Here is a 20,859-nt window from a genome sequence, read left to right as displayed (position 1 = left end):
CACGCTTCTACTCTCTTACAGGGACCGTAAGAGTTACTAGTGTGATTCAGCATGCCTCATGCACCTCATGCATATGCATGACATGCTGACATCACACAGTTTATTAGCCTCCGTGTAAGAGTTATAACTCTTACACGGAGGCTTCCTGAATCTGGCCCAATGTTTTCTAGAGCTGATCAATAACTTTATTCTCCATGATTCCTCTCTGCCACATATTGTTGAAAGGCATGTGGAAAATGAGATATCTGTTTGGTTTGTTTGGTTTTCTCTTACAGCAAATTCTTTTTTTAACAATATAAACTAAAAGTAGTGTAGCCTTTTTTCAAACAAGAAACTTCTTTATTAAATTATCACATATAACATCCGTAATAACACATTTATATAAATGAAAACAAACCATATTGACATAATTGTAGTTGCAAACATTATACATCACTTATAATCTAGCTAGTCATTGTCAGTCAAACATTACATAACTCATTCAAATCCTGCCTTCGTTTAAACCTTGTTTCTCCTTTGCATGTATTGTTCCCACAATTTCCCTTTTTCCCTGTGTAGTTTGCTCTTACCCTTTTCTAAAGATCCTAATTCCAGTTGTTTTATCTCTGTTACTATATTCACTACTTCTAGTAAAGTTGGTTTAGACTTTGATTTCCATTTTCTACCAATTGCTTTTTAAGGCAGCCACCATAGACTCAACAAGGCCTTACTATGTCTAGGCAATTCTGATTCTGTATCGTAGCTCAAAAAAAATCATATCCTTAGTCACACCAAATTGCTCACCCAGCATCTCTGACAGTGCAGTCTGCAGGAAATCTTTAAAGTCTGCCAACTCATTACACTCCCAGAAAATATGATTTCCTTACATTCACTACTGCAGTATTCATAACATTCGGAATTCCCTGCCGTGGAGGCCCGTCGTCTGGCCAGTATACCAAAGACTTCCTGTTGCATTGAAAAAGGTGATGTTCAGGCTTACCATAAACAAAACTTTTTGCCACCAGTCCGAATACATTTTTTCCACAGGTCTGTTTACCTGCGTCCTGTGCAGATAAGCACCCTGTTGTTTTTTTTTTTCTTTTTTTTTTTTGTGCTCCTTGGGGTTAATGTCATCCAGGAAGGGTAAATGCCAGTGTGGGACACAGATTCCCCATAAAATAAAAACACCACAATAGGTGCCTTTTTTGTCTAGGAGTGTCTCATGACCATACAGAGAGGGTGCTGCATACTTTGGATGTGCACAGGTAACTCGGATTTTATTTGGATCAGACTATGGCTATTAGTAAATCTGATCAGTTGTTTCTTTTCATCCTAGATCTTAGGGTCAAGTTGTCAGACTAAGGCTATTCATAAATCTGATCAGTTGTTTCTTTTCATCCTAGATCTTTGGGTCTAGCTGTATCCAAGCAAACTATTTCTTCTTGGATTTACTTATTTATCTACATTTGTTTACCAGGAAATTCCAACTCGACGCAGGTCCTTTTTCAGCAGATGCCCGGGAGAAAAGCTCCACATCATGTACATGATAGAGATACAAAGTGGCAGCAATAGTAAACACCATTACAGGTTGTTGGCTTTAATGCAATAACAAGATATTGATTATCAACAGTATATACAGAAAATGTTGCAAGTTAAGATAGTTTCTTGTCATTTATAATATTAGTAACAAAGTTGTCAGACAAGATGTTAAAGTATGTAAAGACAACTAGCTATTTCTGATTGTGGTTAGTAGTGGCGGTAGTATAGTTGGGTTAAGAGTCTTGATGGGGAGGTAAGGGTGGAGGTGTTAGTCTGGATTCGAGCAAGGACAAAGCCACTGCAAATTTAAGTGGAATCTGAGTGCAGTCTTGAAAAGGCTGCTGGAAGGTAGAGTAGTTATAGAGGGTGGAAGATTGTTCCAAAGTTTAGATATGGTACATGAAAATATGGCTTCTCCTGCTGAGTTTTTGGGTTTGATAGATAACAGTGAGTTGATTTTTGTTGCTTGATCTTAGGGGCCTAGTGGAGTGATAGGGTTTGAAGGGAAGGGATGTTAAGGGGTGGTTAATAAGTGTTTGGAAGGGGGCCTGCTCACCAGTGTGTGGAATGCCAGTAGCACTGGTCAGATCACGAGCCAACTGGTCCCATGCCTCTGCCCTATATGCTCCCCATGAGACCTGGCCCTGCATGAGTTGGGCCTCATGATGATGGACAAGGAGCCAGACCATGTATCTGGACTCCTCAACGCCCAACGCTGTGCTCGAAGCAACGCCCTCACCTACTCCACTCATTCTGACTGCAGCTCTGATCTACAATCGTTTCTGCTGTGTATTCCCGCCTATGGGGCTTATATATGCCGATTTTCCCGCACATTTCTCTGATTGGCCGTTTTGGAATTGTATCTACTTCACTGAAAATGCTTTATCATGCTCCATTCTGGATTTTATCCCATATATATGCTATTTCTGCATTTCTAGGTATTGCTGTCATGGCTTAGTGGTTTAGTACCTTGACTCTAGTGCATGGTATCCTGGGTTCGAATCTGGCAACTGATTTTTGATTTTCCTGACAGAAATGAGTTGAGACCTGTCAATCAAACATGCCAAAAGCACTTTTAAGCACTTAAAACCAGGTCTGCGCCGTTTGCTGAGCTAACGCATGCGCACTGGCAGTTAGCTTGTGGGAGCGCCCCGCAAAGCGGTGTGCTGGGATAAACCTTAATTGGCTAGTGACACACATGTTCAGCTAAGCACAGCTAGTTGCAAACAGTTTCACTCTGTTAAACTGATGCCTAGCAACAGGCACGCAGTTTGCAGCTTTTAAACACTACTCAGCTACGGGCACTCCGTCTCACAGCAGCTTAGCTATCAGTACATTTCTGACTATTTTGTTATTGTGTTACTTCAGAATATATGCTCCGTTTCATTCCATTTTACAAAAGGGAATACATTTACATGTGTACAATACTGTCAGGGGGCTTTTTAGTGCTTATTTACAAAAAAAAAAGGTTGTTGTGGGGGCTCGAACCCTGCCTGCCTACTCTTAGGCCGGCATCTCTACCGCTAAGCTATTATTTCTTGGCTTACTTTGCATATTTAGTTCTTATATCCTTTTCCACTGATTGCTAACTGTGATTGCGCTTAGTAGCACACCACAGCGGGCACACAGTAGCAAACATTTACGGGTTTTAAAAAAAAAAGGTTTTAATTTAATTTTATTACATCTCTTCACTTTATACAGTGATGGTCTATCGGAGCATGTGTTGTGTAGTGTGTTTATGCACATTTCCATGGCCTCTCTCGTGGCTGTTTACTTTCAGCCATTCTAGTCTTCCGGGGGCGTGTCCGCTTGCAGGGCTTAGCCTACTGACACGCCCCCTACTCTCTTACACGGACCGTGTAAGAGTTACTAGTGTGATTCAGCATGCCTCATGCACCTCATGCATATGCATGACATGCTGACATCACACAGTTTCACTGCAGCCTCCGTGTAAGAGTTATAACTCTTACACGGAGGCTTCCTGAATCTGGCCCAATGTTTTCTAGAGCTGATCAATAACTTTATTCTCCATGATTCCTCTCTGCCACATATTGTTGAAAGGCATGTGGAAAATGAGATATCTGTTTGGTTTGTTTGGTTTTCTCTTACAGCAAATTCTTTTTTTAACAATATAAACTAAAAGTAGTGTAGCCTTTTTTCAAACAAGAAACTTCTTTATTAAATTATCACATATAACATCCGTAATAACACATTTATATAAATGAAAACAAACCATATTGACATAATTGTAGTTGCAAACATTATACATCACTTATAATCTAGCTAGTCATTGTCAGTCAAACATTACATAACTCATTCAAATCCTGCCTTCGTTTAAACCTTGTTTCTCCTTTGCATGTATTGTTCCCACAATTTCCCTTTTTCCCTGTGTAGTTTGCTCTTACCCTTTTCTAAAGATCCTAATTCCAGTTGTTTTATCTCTGTTACTATATTCACTACTTCTAGTAAAGTTGGTTTAGACTTTGATTTCCATTTTCTACCAATTGCTTTTTTTAAGGCAGCCACCATAGACTCAACAAGGCCTTACTATGTCTAGGCAATTCTGATTCTGTATCGTAGCTCAAAAAAAATCATATCCTTAGTCACACCAAATTGCTCACCCAGCATCTCTGACAGTGCAGTCTGCAGGAAATCTTTAAAGTCTGCCAACTCATTACACTCCCAGAAAATATGATTTCCTTACATTCACTACTGCAGTATTCATAACATTCGGAATTCCCTGCCGTGGAGGCCCGTCGTCTGGCCAGTATACCAAAGACTTCCTGTTGCATTGAAAAGGTGATGTTCAGGCTTACCATAAACAAAACTTTTGCCACCAGTCCGAATACATTTTTTCCACAGGTCTGTTTACCTGCGTCCTGTGCAGATAAGCACCCTGTTGTTTTTTTTTCTTTTTTTGTGCTCCTTGGGGTTAATGTCATCCAGGAAGGGTAAATGCCAGTGTGGGACACAGATTCCCCATAAAATAAAAACACCACAATAGGTGCCTTTTTTGTCTAGGAGTGTCTCATGACCATACAGAGAGGGTGCTGCATACTTTGGATGTGCACAGGTAACTCGGATTTTATTTGGATCAGACTATGGCTATTAGTAAATCTGATCAGTTGTTTCTTTTCATCCTAGATCTTAGGGTCAAGTTGTCAGACTAAGGCTATTCATAAATCTGATCAGTTGTTTCTTTTCATCCTAGATCTTTGGGTCTAGCTGTATCCAAGCAAACTATTTCTTCTTGGATTTACTTATTTATCTACATTTGTTTACCAGGAAATTCCAACTGGACGCAGGTCCTTTTTCAGCAGATGCCCGGGGAGAAAAGCTCCACATCATGTACATGATAGAGATACAAAGTGGCAGCAATAGTAAACACCATTACAGGTTGTTGGCTTTAATGCAATAACAAGATATTGATTATCAACAGTATATACAGAAAATGTTGCAAGTTAAGATAGTTTCTTGTCATTTATAATATTAGTAACAAAGTTGTCAGACAAGATGTTAAAGTATGTAAAGACAACTAGCTATTTCTGATTGTGGTTAGTAGTGGCGGTAGTATAGTTGGGTTAAGAGTCTTGATGGGGCGGTAAGGGTGGAGGTGTTAGTCTGGATTCGAGCAAGGACAAAGCCACTGCAAATTTAAGTGGAATCTGAGTGCAGTCTTGAAAAGGCTGCTGGAAGGTAGAGTAGTTATAGAGGGTGGAAGATTGTTCCAAAGTTTAGATATGGTACATGAAAATATGGCTTCTCCTGCTGAGTTTTTGGGTTTGATAGATAACAGTGAGTTGATTTTTGTTGCTTGATCTTAGGGGCCTAGTGGAGTGATAGGGTTTGAAGGGAAGGGAAGGGATGTTAAGGGGTGGTTAATAAGTTTATGAGTGAGGGTGAGTTGATTAAAGTGAAGGAGTTGTGGGAGTTCTAGCCAGTTTAGTTCTTTAAGGGAGATACAATGATGGCTGCGGTAGGAGGTTCCAGTGGCAAATTTGGCAATTTTGTTGTAACAAGCATCCAGCTTGTGTAGGTATGTCTGTCTGTCTAAGGTTGGTAAGTATCAGCGATGCATAGAGTAGAGTGAAGATTAGCTGGGAATTGACTATGGAGATTCTAGCTGCATTGGTAAGGAATTGGCGGCTTCGATATAATGCATCAAGTTTCTTGTGAACTTTTTTTATTGTGAGAGAAACAACAAACTTAGATTTGACACCCACATATATTTCCACACCAAGTAATTTTTTGTGTTCTGATGGAGAGATGATGGAATTGTCTTTGGCAAGAATGTTGAAGTGGGGCTGTTTTGGGTGGCTTTGGAAGGTTGGAACAGGAGAAGTTTTGTCTTACTTGGGTTGAGTAGGAGCTGAGCATTGGATAGCCAGCTTTAAGGTTATTTCCTTTTGTTACACCTTTCATGGCAGGAGCCTTCCTTCTTCAGCCAAGGCTCATTCTACTACAGTGGTGGCTTCAACTGGTGCTTTTTTCAAGGGTTTAGATACTAATTCTATTCTTGAAGCAGCTACCTGGCTTTCTGTGCATACCTTTACTAAACACTACAAGTTGGATGGTATCTCTAGAACTAGGGATGGTTTTGCTAGTGCCATTCTCCATGGCTTCTTAAGGAACTCTTCTACTCCTTACCACTCCCAAGTTTTTTCTTGAGCTCTGGCACTCTCCTGAATGTTATGAATACCGCAGCAGTGAATGTAAGGACGTATCTACTGTTATGGTAAGATTTTTCACAACTGTACTGTTGCCTTCACTGCTGCAGTATTCGCTCCATCCCTCCTTCCCCCTAGTCCTTTCCTTCCTTCCTTGGACTGGTGTTCCTACTGGGGCAATCAGTTCTGTTTATGGTAAGCCTGAACATCACCTTTATGCCCAAGGAGCATTTGAGTGATATTCAGGCATACCTTTAAATTCAACAGGAAGTCTTTGGTATACTGGCTGGACAACGGGTTTCCACACCAGGGAATCCTGAATGTTATGAATACTGTAGCAGTGAAGGCAAGGGCATCTACTGTTATAAGATTTGACACAACTGTACTTTCTCAGTTACCTCTTTCTTCCCTATCACACCTCCATTTGTTGCCTACCTGAGGAAGAGAGTAGTGTCGACTTGACTCTTAATCTTTGAATGGAAGCAAAAGAACTGATGATATTAACACACTTTTTTTATTTTGTTTTAGAAACGGGGAATTTGTGATAGCTAGTATAGTTTCACTAAAATAGTATATAGCTTAATCTAGAGAGGTAACGGGAAAAGTGCGCCCAGTCAAATTCACATACTCTTCTTACATAATCATTTTGAGGTTGTAGACGTATATGGTAGCGTATGGTCTATGGAGTTTTCCTGTGCCCCACATTGAAAGTGTGGGCATAAAGTGACTAATAGTATGTGTCATAGTGCCTACTGTTTTTACGTGAAAGATGGGTAAAAGCATCCAGTCTAAATGGAAATTTTTGTTTTGTTTTTATTCCTGGTGTTTGGTTTCCTTCATGCAAATGGCCTACCCATGTAGGTGTTTGTGGGTGAGTAGAATGGTAACCCAGTGCCAGTGACTTCATATTCTATTAACATTTCATTATATACTTTGGGGGATAAATAAGCAGTCTACTTCTGAGAGTTTAGGTTTGCCTACATTAAGTGATAACTTTATCTGTGATATTATACTATTAGTTGTAAATTGTCCAGAATATGTATGTACTAGACTTTCTTTGCATCTCATTCATATTTCTCCTGTCACTCTGTCAAGTCAGTCATTTTGCAGATGTCATAACCTAGAACTATGATTAATTTTTGGAGTCTGTAATATGTGGTTTCCACAATTTTCCTTTGACTGGGCTCGGAAAATCAGTTACCCAGGTAAGGATAACATAAATACTGTACAGCCTATGTGCTCCTACTGCATCCACAAGGTACCTAGAGAACAGTGTGACAGTACTGCTGCATCTGCAAGGTACCTGGAGAACAGTGTGACAGTACTGCTGCATATGTAAGGCATCTGGAGAACAGTGTGTCAGTACTGCTGCATCTGCAAGGCACCTGGAGTACAGTATGACATTACTCCAGGTAGCTTGCGGATACAGCAGTAATGTCATACTGTACCCCAGGTGTCTTGCAGATGCAGCAGCACTGTCACACTGTTCTCCAAGTGCCTTACAGATGCAGCAGTACTGTCTCACTGTTCTCCAGGTACCATGCAGATGCAGCAGGACTGTCACACTGTTCTCCAGGTCGCATCCGGATGCAGCAGTACTGTCACACTGTTCTCCAGGTACCTTGCGGATACAGCAGTAATGTCAATACTGTACTCCAGGTGCCTTGCAGATACATCAGTACTGTCACATTGTACTCCAGGTAGCTTGCAGCTACAGCAGTACAGTGTGACAGTACTGCTGTATCTGCAAGGTACCTGGAGAACAGTGTCACAGTACTGCTGCATCTGCAAGGCACCTGGAGTGCATGTGACAATAATGCTGCAGCTGCAAGGCACCTAGAGTACTGTGTGACAGTACTGCCAAATCAAAACAGGAATAATGCAGACCGATAATGGTTTTAAAATAGGAACAAGGTCATTGTATCCTTGATATCCAAGGTCATCATCTAATCATCTAGGATCCCAAAGAGGCCAGTAGTATTTCGTGTGGAGAAACACACTTCTGAATTTCCCCCTTATTTAATGTTTGTTTCAATGGGAAAGACCAATAATTGATCTCCACTGTTTTTTTATTTATTTATTTTTAGCAAAAGAAAAAATTAGGAATAGTAACCTGTTGTCTTGAAAGGAAAGGGTACTTCTGTAACTATATCCACCTTTTAATTCATACTACCTTTATTCTTCTAAAATAAGTATCAAGAAACAATATGCCTTAAAGAAGCTCATCACTTTGCAAACTAGAATATTGTTAACTGATCCTCTAACTCTCTCAGGTGAACCCTATACCACCACAGACTGCAGTGTAACATTGCAACTTTTTAATTTACTTTATCTGAACTACTTTCTCAAGCCTTGTAGAACTATTTCAGCCCAATGTACACTGCAGAACACCAAGGCCACCACCCTCTCACAATCCATTCTACTGGTATTGATGCATAATCTGTAATGCTGTCTAACTCCTGTTGTGTCACAGCACTAACACTGTAGAACTATCCCTCTTTGTTACATCTCATCCCAGCTTAACTAAGTTAAAAAAAAAAACAAGAAAAAATGCTCATTTCATAACTCACTCTGTACTTGTAGTTGCTAAACTATTCCATTCTTAATTGAAAATGCTGCAAATATTTCCTATTTTCTTACTTTTAGCAAATCCCACTACTCCAGTCAGCAATAACTCCCACCACTCTATATACACAATTATTTCACAGTACTGACTCTGATATATGAAAATTCAGACAAACTTTTATGTTCCTTGACAACATCAACTATATAATGTAATAAATACATACTTAGATCTCAGTATGATCCTTGGAAAACTGATTCTTACCTATAATCATATACCTTTCCTTCGTATGCTTGTTGCAACCAAACTGAGACTAAAAATGATTCTGTGACCCAGTCCACCAACCATAAAATGACAAAACAGCTTATTTACAAGAGGCAGTTTTTTTTATCAGTATCAAACTGACAGTGAATTCTGGAGACATTGGATATCTCATTTTTTCATTGCACTATCTTGAACCAAAATTTCAACCCATCTACACACAAAGCTATGGGAATAGATTTCTACCTGCTTTCAAATTGTTTAACTCTGCCCCCTTCCACAAAAATTCTCTTTAGAGAACAAACATAGGGGAATGTCCCCATTCCAAATGAGCAGGTATGGCTTGATGAACCATTACTGGAGATACCTTTGTCTGATGAGTTGTAGCTCTTACATCTTAGGGGGCCCATTGTCTCCTACCAGTTGAGGATCAACTGTGTCTATAAGACTGACCTCTAAAGGAAGGATGCTAACCAGAAGGCTTCCTGGTATCACAAAGTTAGATTACTACAGTACCCCCACCATAGTCTCCACAGGAGATTCTTTTGCTACTTAAAACTAATGACAGTTTCCATAGTTTTATAGGATCATAGGAAGTTACTAGGCTGTTGGCCCTGAGGCCCTTACAAGCCTAGCCAAGAATTTAGCCCATGTTCTGACAAGTCAGTACCCAATACCTCTGTCCAGCAGGGACACAGGTGGAATCCCAGGGGTGTATTTTCTGTTCATCATCCAGTTATCTAGGTGGTTATTGAGGTACTCTGCTTGACATGGAGAGGGAGTCTATTCCACAAAAGGGGAAGCCTGTGGGACACAAATCTCTCCTACCAACAAGTCCTGTTGATGTCACAGACTAGGTTGGATTGCATGTACAGCTTACTTGAGTGGAGCTTGACTTGCAGTATGTAAGAGTCCCATCAAGGCAGGGTCTGTGATTGCATTGTACATCAGACAGAGGTCACCTCTGTGGAGTCTGTATGAGACTGAGTAGTGGGACAGGGCTTTTAACCTGTCTGTGTAGGGTAGATGTTTGAGGCCCTGGATTCTCTTGGTGAGGAACCTCTGTGGTCTCTTCAGCTGCTGCATTTGCTTTATCAGGTACATGCCGAAAGGGGAGTTGTACTCAATAATGGGTCTTATAAGGGAAGAATACAAGGATGTTATAACCTCCTTGTCCCTGGATGAGATACCCTTCCTAATGAGGTGGGCCATGTAGAAAGTTTTCCGTACAACAGAGGCAATATGGTGGTCAAAAGTCAGTTTGCTAAAAACCTGGGTGCCCAAGTCCCTCTCAACTGATTGCATGCTTAGGACTTTATTAATGTGATAATTTGTGGGGACTTCACTCTCCCCAAACGGGATGATGCATTTTTTGGCATTCAGTTTGAGGCCATGTTTCTGGCACCAATCATTTGTTTGGGTGATACCCTCTTGAAGGATGCCCACATCACTAGGGGGAATTGTTGACAGCACCCAGCTTGCAGTCATCTGCAAACTTGATCAGCTATAGCCCATTGGTTTTGTCCTGCACCTCAAAAAAGTATATCCCAAACAACAGAGGCTGCAAGACCGATCCAGTGGGGTACACCACTCATTACAGGTCTACTGCTTGAGGTGGTTTTAACTAGGTGGATTCTATCAGTGTGCCAGTTTGCTACCCATCTGATAACATATGGATTGATGCCTAGATGAGAGAGTTTATCTATTATATCTGAGTGGGGAATAGTACTGAAGGCTTTGGCCAGTTTAAGGTAGGTAGTGTGCACTTGTCTTACCCTTGTCCATGGCTTTGATGACTATCTCAAAGTCATCAATCAAATTTAACAGGCATGACCCCCCCCCCCCCTTGACAAAACAAAACTGTGTTGGATTGAGTGTTTGGAGGTTGCAAATGTCCTTGTTAATAAGGTCCATGATAATCTGTTCCATGGCCTTGCATATTAGGCTCATTAGGCTGATGGATCCATAATTTCTTGGATTGGTGGATGCTCCACCTTTGTACAAAAGAATGACAATGGCTGTGCTCCATTCAGCTGGGATAAAGGCATTACTCAGGCTTTGGTTGAATAGGGTACCTAATAGTGCTGCAATCTCCTGCCTGAGTTCATGTAGGACGCAGCCTGGGATGTTATTGGGTCCCATGGAGGCTGTATTTTTTTCCCTTTAAGAGAGCAGTGATGACTTGCTCCCTAGAGATAATGGGAGGGGGGCAGGTACCGGGGATGTCCTGATTAACTGATGGGGGGGACAAAGGAGTGATGTTTTCACTGAACTTGTCTGCCATCAGGTTGGCTATATCTACAGTATTTGTGTATGTGGTGTCCTTGACGACCAGTTATGAGCAGATCTGTGTGCTTCTTTTGAGATTGCAGACATGAGAAGGCCTTATGATTGTCTTTTGTAGATGTGGCCTGTTTGGACTTGAAGTTTGCTTTGGAGGATTTCACTAGTGCTCTTATTTACTTGTTTGGGCTAAGGAGAGATTGCTTCCAATTAGGCACCTGCTACTCCTTGGTCCTAGACAGCAATTTTTTCCTTTTATTATAGTTTATTTATTACAGATGTCCACCAAACAAGTTTACTCTTCCTTGAGGAGGATGATTTTGTCCTGTCAGGTATTCCTGATTCCATGCAGCTATATAAATGCTCATATAGTACTTTGGTGTATGTTTGGTCATTTGTGCCAGTTCCTACGGAGGGGGGAAGGGCTGTGAAGCTGTTTATATCTTCCCTCAGGAGAGTGTAATCAGGTTTGGAGAAGTTGTTTTGTTTAACCCTAGCTGGGCAGGGGGGGGTGGCAACTTCAAAAGTGATGGCTTTGTGGTCAGATTTTACCAGGGAGGATGACACCGTAGGGATGCTGCCATGATTACTCATATTGGTTAATACCAAGTCCAAGATATTATCACCTCTTGTGGGGGTGTCGACCAGCTGGTCCAAAGCATTTGTATTGACAAAATCAAGGAATCTCTGGGCATTTGTGTTTTGGGATGAGTAGTTCTTCCAATCTATGGTTGGATAGTCACCCAGGATCAGGGTAAAGGGTTGAATCTTGATAGATTTGAAGAGGTCCAGATAGGTGAAGTAGGCATCTCGAGTCAAAGTTGGGGCCGTCTAGCTAACTATGATTTGAATAGGGGTCTTTTCAACAGTTAACTGCACCCAGAGTGTCTCCTGTGCACCATACTGTTTGACCAGCAAGGAGGTGTGTATGTCTTTAATATATATTGCAACTCCACTTTCTTTTGCTTTGCTGCCCATAGTTTGGGGTCTGAATGTATGATAGGATGAGTAACCTGGTATGGCTGGGGTGCTCTCCGCAGCTTTGTGGTTCAAACATCAGCATCATCCAGGGTTACAAATGCTTGCAATGACTGTAGTTTCATGTTTAGATCATTAGTGTTTAGCAGCATGACCTTTAATTTGTGCTTTGATGAAATTCTAATGTTGGCACTTTTGACCTCATTGCATTGCCTAAAAAAGGTATTATGGGGAGGCAAGAGCCTTTGACAGTACCCTGAAGCCCAAGGGAGATCGACCATGATGCTTTGCCAGTGATGGCCTGCATCTGTCAATCAGAATCATGTCTTCCCACACTGTAAATTTCTGGTGTCATTCTGAGGGAATCCAGTACCTAAGCCAATTGTTAAAGTCAATCATTTTCTGTTTGTATTGAGGCATCATTCTGTTTGACAGTAAAATGCTGCTTAAGGCTAGGGACATAGCTGCCTGGGACACATATTCAATCAGCTCGATCATGTCTCTCTTCATATAGTCCAGGGAGGTACATCTCAAGTCATTCAAGCCAACATGGAGGATGACATAGTCATAATAGTACCTGTTGCGAAGAGACTTGAGTACATGTGTGATATGATGGATTCTGGCACCTGACAGACAACTAATCGGTGACTTTCTCCTTATCCAGCCTGGAGAGGGGCACATCTGTGTGTCTCACAAAGGGGTCTCCCATGACTAATATGTTGAGTTTATGGTTTGGCCTTAGTGGCAGTGAGACACGGAGGTGTGGACTGTGTGTGTGTTGTGGAGCATGTGTATTTTTGCCTCGGAGGTCTCTTTTTTGGTATGTTTTTGTTGAGGACTGCCGCATATGTGGATGTGTGTTTTGTAGATGTGGGTGGTGACAACCTCCTCAGTCCCAGATATACTGGCTTGCGAGGGTGAGAGCATAGACTCTAGGTTCTTAATGTAATTGCATCTCTCACAAATTGTGTTCCTAGGTGGTGGTAGTAGAGGGTTGTCCGTGTACATGAGGCAGTTGCTACACTGTCTCAGGATGCCCATATCAATCAGACTGACAGGAGACACTGTAGGAAATTGTCCATCCATATTTGTCAGAATCTGAGGAAGAGAGGCCAGGGAGAGCAAAGGAGGTAAATCCTGCATACGGGAGTTTATATCAGCATTAAAGAAAATGTTCCTAATTTTTTAAACCCACAATAACTGTGAGGCATTGACCATTCAGTCTTCTATGTCATCAGTAACTGACAACTTGTTTTCAAATGTGTTTATCATGCAACTTATTTTTGTTACATTGGTGAAAATACTCGAAGCAGTATGTAATGTACTAATCATTTTTTGATTATCTGCCTCTCAGATCTACTATACAGGTCAATAGCTGAAGCTTGGTGAATAAAGTCATTCTGACAGTTAACCACAAACAGCCAAATATGATGTTCTCTTGCAAACTCAGGCAGCAAAGAGAATATTCGTATTGTATGTTGTGTTACACCATTAGTATTGGACTTTAGCATAGCTAGTCTGTTGCCCAGCAAAGAAAAAAAAATAACTGACACGTTGTAGTTCCTGAAGCATTTAATAGTTCTGTTTTCCCCCTACTGTTTTGTTTTATTTTGTGTGTTTAAAAATGTAAATGAAACACTAGTACAGTTTCCCATTAGAAAAGCAGTGGCTGAAACTCTGAGAGTCACTGAAAAATGTATATTGTCTGCTAACCACACAACTTTTTCTAAATCAGATTTTTAAAGCAGTACTTTGTATGTACTGGAGAAGCCGCGGTGGTGCAGAGGTAGCGTTGTTGCCTCACAGCAAAAGGTTCTCCCATTCGATTCTTAGCAGGAGCACTTTCTGTGTGGAGTCTGCATGTCCTCCCCGCGGACGAGTGGCGTTCAAAATACATGCGTAGAATGGGCTTGCCTTCGTTGAAGGTTGGGCGTCGAGCTGCCACCTCGGCACTCGTAAAAAAAAATCTACTGTCAATCATTAGTGGACCAGAGTTCCACTGTGGCGACCCCTAACTGGGAAAAGCCGAAAGAAAAACAACTTTGTATGTGCTGGTATTGCTAACATTCATTGTCATTCTATGACAAACCCATGTGAACATTTCCATTATCAACAGGTTGCTCCTATACACAGTACAATCAACATATTGTGTCAGGGTTCAGGCAACCATTTGGAAGAAGCCAAGAAAACTGATTGCCAGTTTCTGTCATTAAGCAGGCCCCAGTAATTTTCTTTTTTGCCTCAACTGCAGAGCAGCCAAATCAAGTGTGTACTTCCACACACCACAGCATGCACTTGTTATAGCCATACCTGGTATCTCGGCTCCAAACCTGCAATACTTTGATCACCCAGTTTTTTCTCTTGTCCTCCCTGAGGACGCTCCTGTAGTATTGGTTCCTCTCCCCAAGATATGAGAGTTCTTTAGCAGTTCAGCCCTATTGCTTTCATCCATCCCTCCTACTCTGGGTTCACAATCTGATCTAGAGTTCTGCCTTTGCATTATTAGCCAAAATAAGTTTGATCTCCTTGTTTGTTACTTCTTGACCTTGCTAATACACATAGCTTGTTTAGGGACAACAACTTGATATTCCTTTGCTATTCAATTTCTACTGTTGTCCTGAAATACTTAGTGTATTGGTCATGTTTTATAAAGTGTTCAGTAACACATTTTTGGAGTTATATTTAACCTTACCACATACAATCCCTGATTACACAATTTGATGCAAAATTGTGTTGTTTTTGCATTTTATCTTGTAGGTAAGGATAACCCCCTGAATATTTTTAACATAGCTGAAAATCCCTGGCATGAAATCATGAGACTATACCCATAATGCATCAGCTAAAATAATGTATAGACTATTGCATTTGTGTTAAATGCATCAGAAATAGTTTCTTACTTCACAGAAAGATAAATTGTCAGCTAGTTCATACAGATGAAGCATCTCACATTGAAAATTAATACATGATGGTGTAGAAGAGAAAGTAACCACAGTGTAAATAGGAACAGCGCCTCTATAGAGGCAAGTCATTTTGATTACCCATAATGTTTTGTAGTTGTATGTAAGTCATTCTTCAGTGACTGCCATGACACCATTTTGTAGATGTGGTTATATAAAAACTAAGTAAACAGTGAAACTAAAAAAATCAAACACTACATTATAATAATTTTTTGCAAAAATCGCATGCAACTTTATCATGAGAAGTACAGCAGGAAATTACATTAATTGTAAAGCAAAGGCATTTGCAAGCATGACCAATACACTTTAACTGTATTGTAATACTTAATTGTCTCACTAGCCTTGCTGTTTGTTTGTATTTTTTGTACTATCCAGCTTCACTCCCAAACTGTATTTGCCTAATAAAAATGAGTGTGATACTGTGATTAGTGTTGCTACCTCACAGTGCTTAATTCTCTAGTTTAGTTCTCAGAGGAAACATGCAGATTTGATGCAGAAGGCACCCCATCTGTGTCCACAAAGGATTTTATTGTGTACTCTGATTCCCTGCTTCATCTAAAATATTGTAGGTGAACTGGGGATGCCTGTGGGTAAGTAGTCATGCATCAGTGAGAAAGTACAGTTGTGTACACTTACCATAAATGTAGATGCTCGAGTGTATTCACTGTTGCAGTCATTACATTTGGGTAATCTGCTGGCAGGTTGCCCTCAGTCGGCCTGAATAACAAAGTCTTGGGTCCTACATCGGTTGCTGTCTCCTCTTCCATCACGTCAGGTTGTCAGGGGTATAAAACATGCAGCTGACGCCATTTTATTCAGTTTTTCTTGCCCCAGATGTCAGGTGCCCCCCAAATGGGGAGCAAAAAAAAAAATATATATATATATATATATATATATATATATATATATATATATATATAAATAAACAGAAATATATGTAAATGCACTTTTAGCAACATAAACTTTACCTTCATCTAAAAGCAAATACACCACAAAGGCTTTAGTATATAGTGAAGGAAAGAAAAGTTACAGAAAAGGGAGATGGCGGGTAAGTAACCCGGACTGCAACAGTGAATACACTCGAACATCTACATTTATGGTAAGTGTACACAACTGTACTATGTTCTTCGTGTTTCACTGTTGCAGTCATTACATTTGGGTAGCATCCCAAAGCTATGGATGGGGGGATGGAACTAAATAGCATTAGGAGCGGCTATAAGGCTCTGCAGAACTGCAGTGGCAAAGCCTGCCCTGGATTTGGAGAAGAGAGGCAAATGATAATGCTTTGTGAAGGTATGAACAGAGCTCCAAGTAGCAGCCTCTAGAATGTCTTTGGTTGGAACCCCTTTGAGAAGCTGCTGAGGTAGAGGTAGAGGCAGCCCTGGTGGAATGTGACCTGGATCCCCTTGGGCACAGGTTTACCATGGTGCAAAAGTAGCAGAAATGAATGCAGTGGCTTATCCACTTAGCATTTGCTGCAGAGTCAGAGGGGAAGGCTATATCAAAGCAGACTATTTCTATCAGTAGTTGCTCAGACTTCCTTGGAGATTTGGTCCTGTTTAAGTAGAATCTTAGTTGTCTGTGTACATCCAATGAATGCAGAATCCACTCCCCCTTGTTCTGTGGATTTGGGTAGAATGTTGGCAGGTGAATTGTCTGGTTAAGAGCCACACTGGATACACCTTAGGCATAAATGAAGGATTAGTCCTGAGGGACACCCTGTCCGGGTAAAATGTAATAAAAGGCTCCACAGCCATGAGAGCCTGTAGTTCAGAAACCCTTCTTGCTGAAGTGACTGCCAAGAGGAAAGCTGTTTTCCAAGATAGACATTTTATAGCCACAGTAGCAGCTGGTTCAAAAGGAGGCAGATTGAGGTTTTTCCAGCACAAAGTTGAGGTCCCATGCAGGAGTTGGTGATCTTCTGGGAGGCCTTAAATATTTGGCCCCTCTAAGATACTGTTTAAGCACAAGATGAGAAAAGAGGGGAGGCTCTGTGCTGTAATGAGCCGAGATGGCTAAGGCATGTATTTTTATTGAAGAAAAAGATAGGCCCTTGTCAAGCATCTCAGTCAAATATTGTAAAATCTGAAGACTAGTGGGCTTTGCTGTGTCCATTCCTTGTGCTTGGTTCCAAGCACAGAATCTCTTCCATTTATCAGCATAAGATTTTCTAGTACTAGGCCTTCTGGCTTCCAAAATGACATCCATCATGGATTTACTGAGAGGTGTTGTTTGAATAATTAAATGATCAGCCATGCTGCAAGGTTCAGAGTTTGGAGCGGAGTGTGCAGAATTTGATTGTTCTGCTGAGACAGCAGATAAGGTATTTGAGGTAAGTACCAAGGAGGAAGTTGAGACATATTCCTTAGAATTGGGTACCAGTGCTGGCGAGCCCAGTCGGGAGCAGCTAGGATCATTTTTGTTTTTTTCCTGTCTGACTTTTAGTTAGACCTTGGAAAGAAGAGGCAGAGGGGGAAAGGCACAGACTGATAAGTTTTTCCAACTGAAGGATAGGGCATCCACTTTCCATGCTTTTTTGTGATAAGTTCTTGTGCAGAACTTGTCCAGCTGATAATTTTGTGGAGAGGCAAATAGATCTATATCTGGGCTCCCCCATTTCTGTGTTAACATGCTGAAGATTTGTGGATCCAGTTTCCATTCGTGCGGGTCCATAAGGTTTCTGCTTAGATCGTCTGCTAGAGTATTTTGTTTTCCTGGCAGGAATTGAGCTTGAAGATGTATTTGGTAAGTCAAAGCTGTGTTCCACAATGCCATGGCTAGTCTGCAAATGGGGTAGGAATGTGTCTCCCCTGCTTGTTTATGTACCACATAACCATGGTGTTGTCCGTCTTTATCAGTAGTTGTCCTGGATGAAGTAAGTCCTTGAAGGCTGTCAGAGCATTCTGAACAGCTAGCATCTCTTTCTGGTTGATATGCAGATGCATTTGTTTTGGGCTCCATTTGCTCTGAATGTATCTCCCTGCCAGGTGGGCCCCCCAATCATAGTCTGATGCGTCTGTAGTTAGGGTTTGGGTGGCAAGGGGTAAAGTGAATGACAGTCCCTTGTTTTGGTGACATGTCTCTAACCACCAAAGAATCTCCTGTTGTAGGCAGGGAATGAGAGGAATCATTGTTTCCAGACTGTGACAATGTTGACTCCATAAACTTTTTAGGTACCATTGTAGTTTCCTCATATGCAGTCTCGCATATGGAATTAGTAAAATGCAGGATGCCATGAACCCCAAAGCCTGCAGAATTTGTCTTGCAGATAACTGGGTTTTTGTTGCCATTTGTTTGAAGTATGTTGTCAGTTGCCTTTGCTTGTCTGGCGTAAGGTAAGCCATCTGGGCAGTTGTATTCAAGCTTGCACCCAGGAATGCAATTATTTGAGACGGTACCAGTTGGGATTTCTTTTCGTTTGTGTACCCTAGGCATGTTAGAAGCCTTTTTACAAACGCCAGATGTTGAAGAAGACTGTCCTTGTCCTCTGCTTGAATGAGGCAATCGTCCAGATAAGGATAAATTTGTATGCTTCTTTGTCTGCAGAATGCAATTACTGGTGCCAGGCACTTTGTAAAGACCCTGGGCACAGTAGATAAGTTAAAGGGCAGTGCAAAGAATTGGTAATGCAGAAAACCTGTCTTGAAGCGGAGGTATCTTCTGCATGATTCCCTTATTGGGATATGCAGGTATGCCTCTTTTAAGTCTAGAGTCACTAACCAAGCGTTCGTGCCCAGCATAGGCAGTAGCTGTTGTAAAGTCAGCATTTTGAATTTTGGAATGTCCAGGAACATGTTCAAAATTGATAAGTCCAGTATTGGATGCCAGGCTTTGTCTTTTCTGGGTAGCAGGAAATGTCTTGAATAAAAACCTTGTCCTTTTTCCTTTTCTGGAACTGGTTGAATAGCCCCCATATCCATGAGGGACATAACTTGCTTCTGAGCCTCTGCCCACTGATTTTGTGGCAGATCTTGTCAACCGTTTGGAATTGGTAAAGTATGGAAATGAAATCTGTACCCCTGGGATACTATGTTTAATACCTACTTGTCCTGGGTAATTAACTGCCAATTTTGAGCATGAAGTGCTAGTTTTCCCTCCAAGGGGGCTGCCAAAAGATAAGTGCTTGGTGAAGGTAGATGGAAGTCATTGAGACTGCTTACTGTAGGGTTGTGCTTTGTTTCCTCCAGATTTGGAGGTGGAGGCACCCCATTGCTTTGACCTGTAAGAACCCTGTGATTGGTATCTGGAGCCTTTTGAGCACCTGGATTTGCCTTGAGTGGCTCTGTTGGACACAGGAAAGGACCAGTTTTTAGTAGGCCAGTGTCTACTGAACCTGGGTGGCCACACTTAAAACTAAATGTATGCAAACTGTAAAAGATTTCTTGTGTCTTACATTTTCTTTAAAACCTCTTCTGTCTTATTACCAAACAGAGTATCATGCTGCAAGGGGGCATCCAACAATTTAGCTTTAACATGATCAGGCAGATTTTGCTCCTTGAGCCAGGCATGCCTTCTAATCACAGATCCAGTAACTGCGACCCTGCAAGAGGCCTCCAAGGAATCATAACCACATTGCAAAGTATGCTTTCCAACCTGTACTGTTGAATGCAATAATTCCTGTAATTTTTTATTTTCCACACAATCAGAAATCAACATCATTTTCTGTTTCAGTAAGCCCATAATATGCTGTTGATATTTAAGCATATGAAACTGGCAATTTAAGGCCCTAATTGCTAAGGTTTGCAGACGTATAAACCTTCTTTCCCCATCTATCCAGCATCCTGGAATCTCTATCAGAGGGGGTAGGATTTTTGGCTGTAGAGGCCTTTACACCCATGGGACCCTGTGAAATAGTCTCAGGATCAGCAGCAGGATTTTTGAATAGAAATTTGTGGGAGTCAGGAACCCAGTAATATTTGTCTGGCTTACTAGGAGCCGGAGGTAGGGAATCGGGTGCCATGCTTGATTCTGAAAAAACATCAACAATGTCTAATACAGGAGGGTATTGCCAAAGGCCTATGCGGAGGAAGAAGGAGGAGGAAATCCTTAAGCCTCTTTTTTGATTCAGAGAAGTCCTGACTCTCCCAATGAAAATGTTCCCTTAAAGTATGCAAAGTTTCTCCAAAAGAGTAATCCTCAGGAGGAGATGCAGATGGGATGGATTCTTCTGCATCAGAATCCTCATAGGGTGTAATAGAAAATTCCTGATCAGAAGAGAAATCAGAAGAAATGGAAACCTAACCTGAAGATTCATAATCAGTGCCTTGCCTAGGCACTGATTATGAATCAGTGCCTTGCCTAGGCCTCTTGGCAGGGGAAGGGTTGGGAACCCCTGATCAAGGTAATTAAGTCCTCAGCCATTTTGATCATCTGTTTTTTAGGCATAGGGGCCTGAGCAGTTGGCTCATGCGCAGGTTGTTTAGACATAGAAGTTGTTTTTGATTTTGTTTTTGAGGCTGGCGTCGGTTTAATATAAAAATGTTGAGGCCTGAAAACACCCTCAGAAGCTGGTGCCTGCTCAGCGGCTCCGGACCCATCCAAGGGAGAGACATCTGCGGGTTCAATACTCTGAGAATCTCGCGGCATACCGAACTCCGAATGGGCCTTGGTAGAGGCCTGCGACTCAAAAGTA

The 20,859-nt window shown here is 41.4% G+C and overlaps 1 protein-coding gene across 1 annotated transcript in view; it reads left to right on the top strand.

The window, feature by feature from the left end:
• The window catches only part of LOC122792272 (spermatogenesis-associated protein 7-like), a 1,125,638-nt gene that overhangs the window by 1,100,328 nt on the left and 4,451 nt on the right, over positions 1 to 20,859 (top strand). The gene's annotated exons all lie outside the window — the stretch shown is intronic.

Source organism: Protopterus annectens, chromosome 1.part0, assembly GCF_019279795.1.
Source record: "Protopterus annectens isolate FY-2018-M chromosome 1.part0, PAN1.0, whole genome shotgun sequence".
Taxonomy (NCBI): Eukaryota; Metazoa; Chordata; order Ceratodontiformes; family Protopteridae; genus Protopterus; species Protopterus annectens.
Note: the sequence above shows the minus strand (reverse complement) of the source record. Positions and strands in the feature narration are given on the sequence as shown.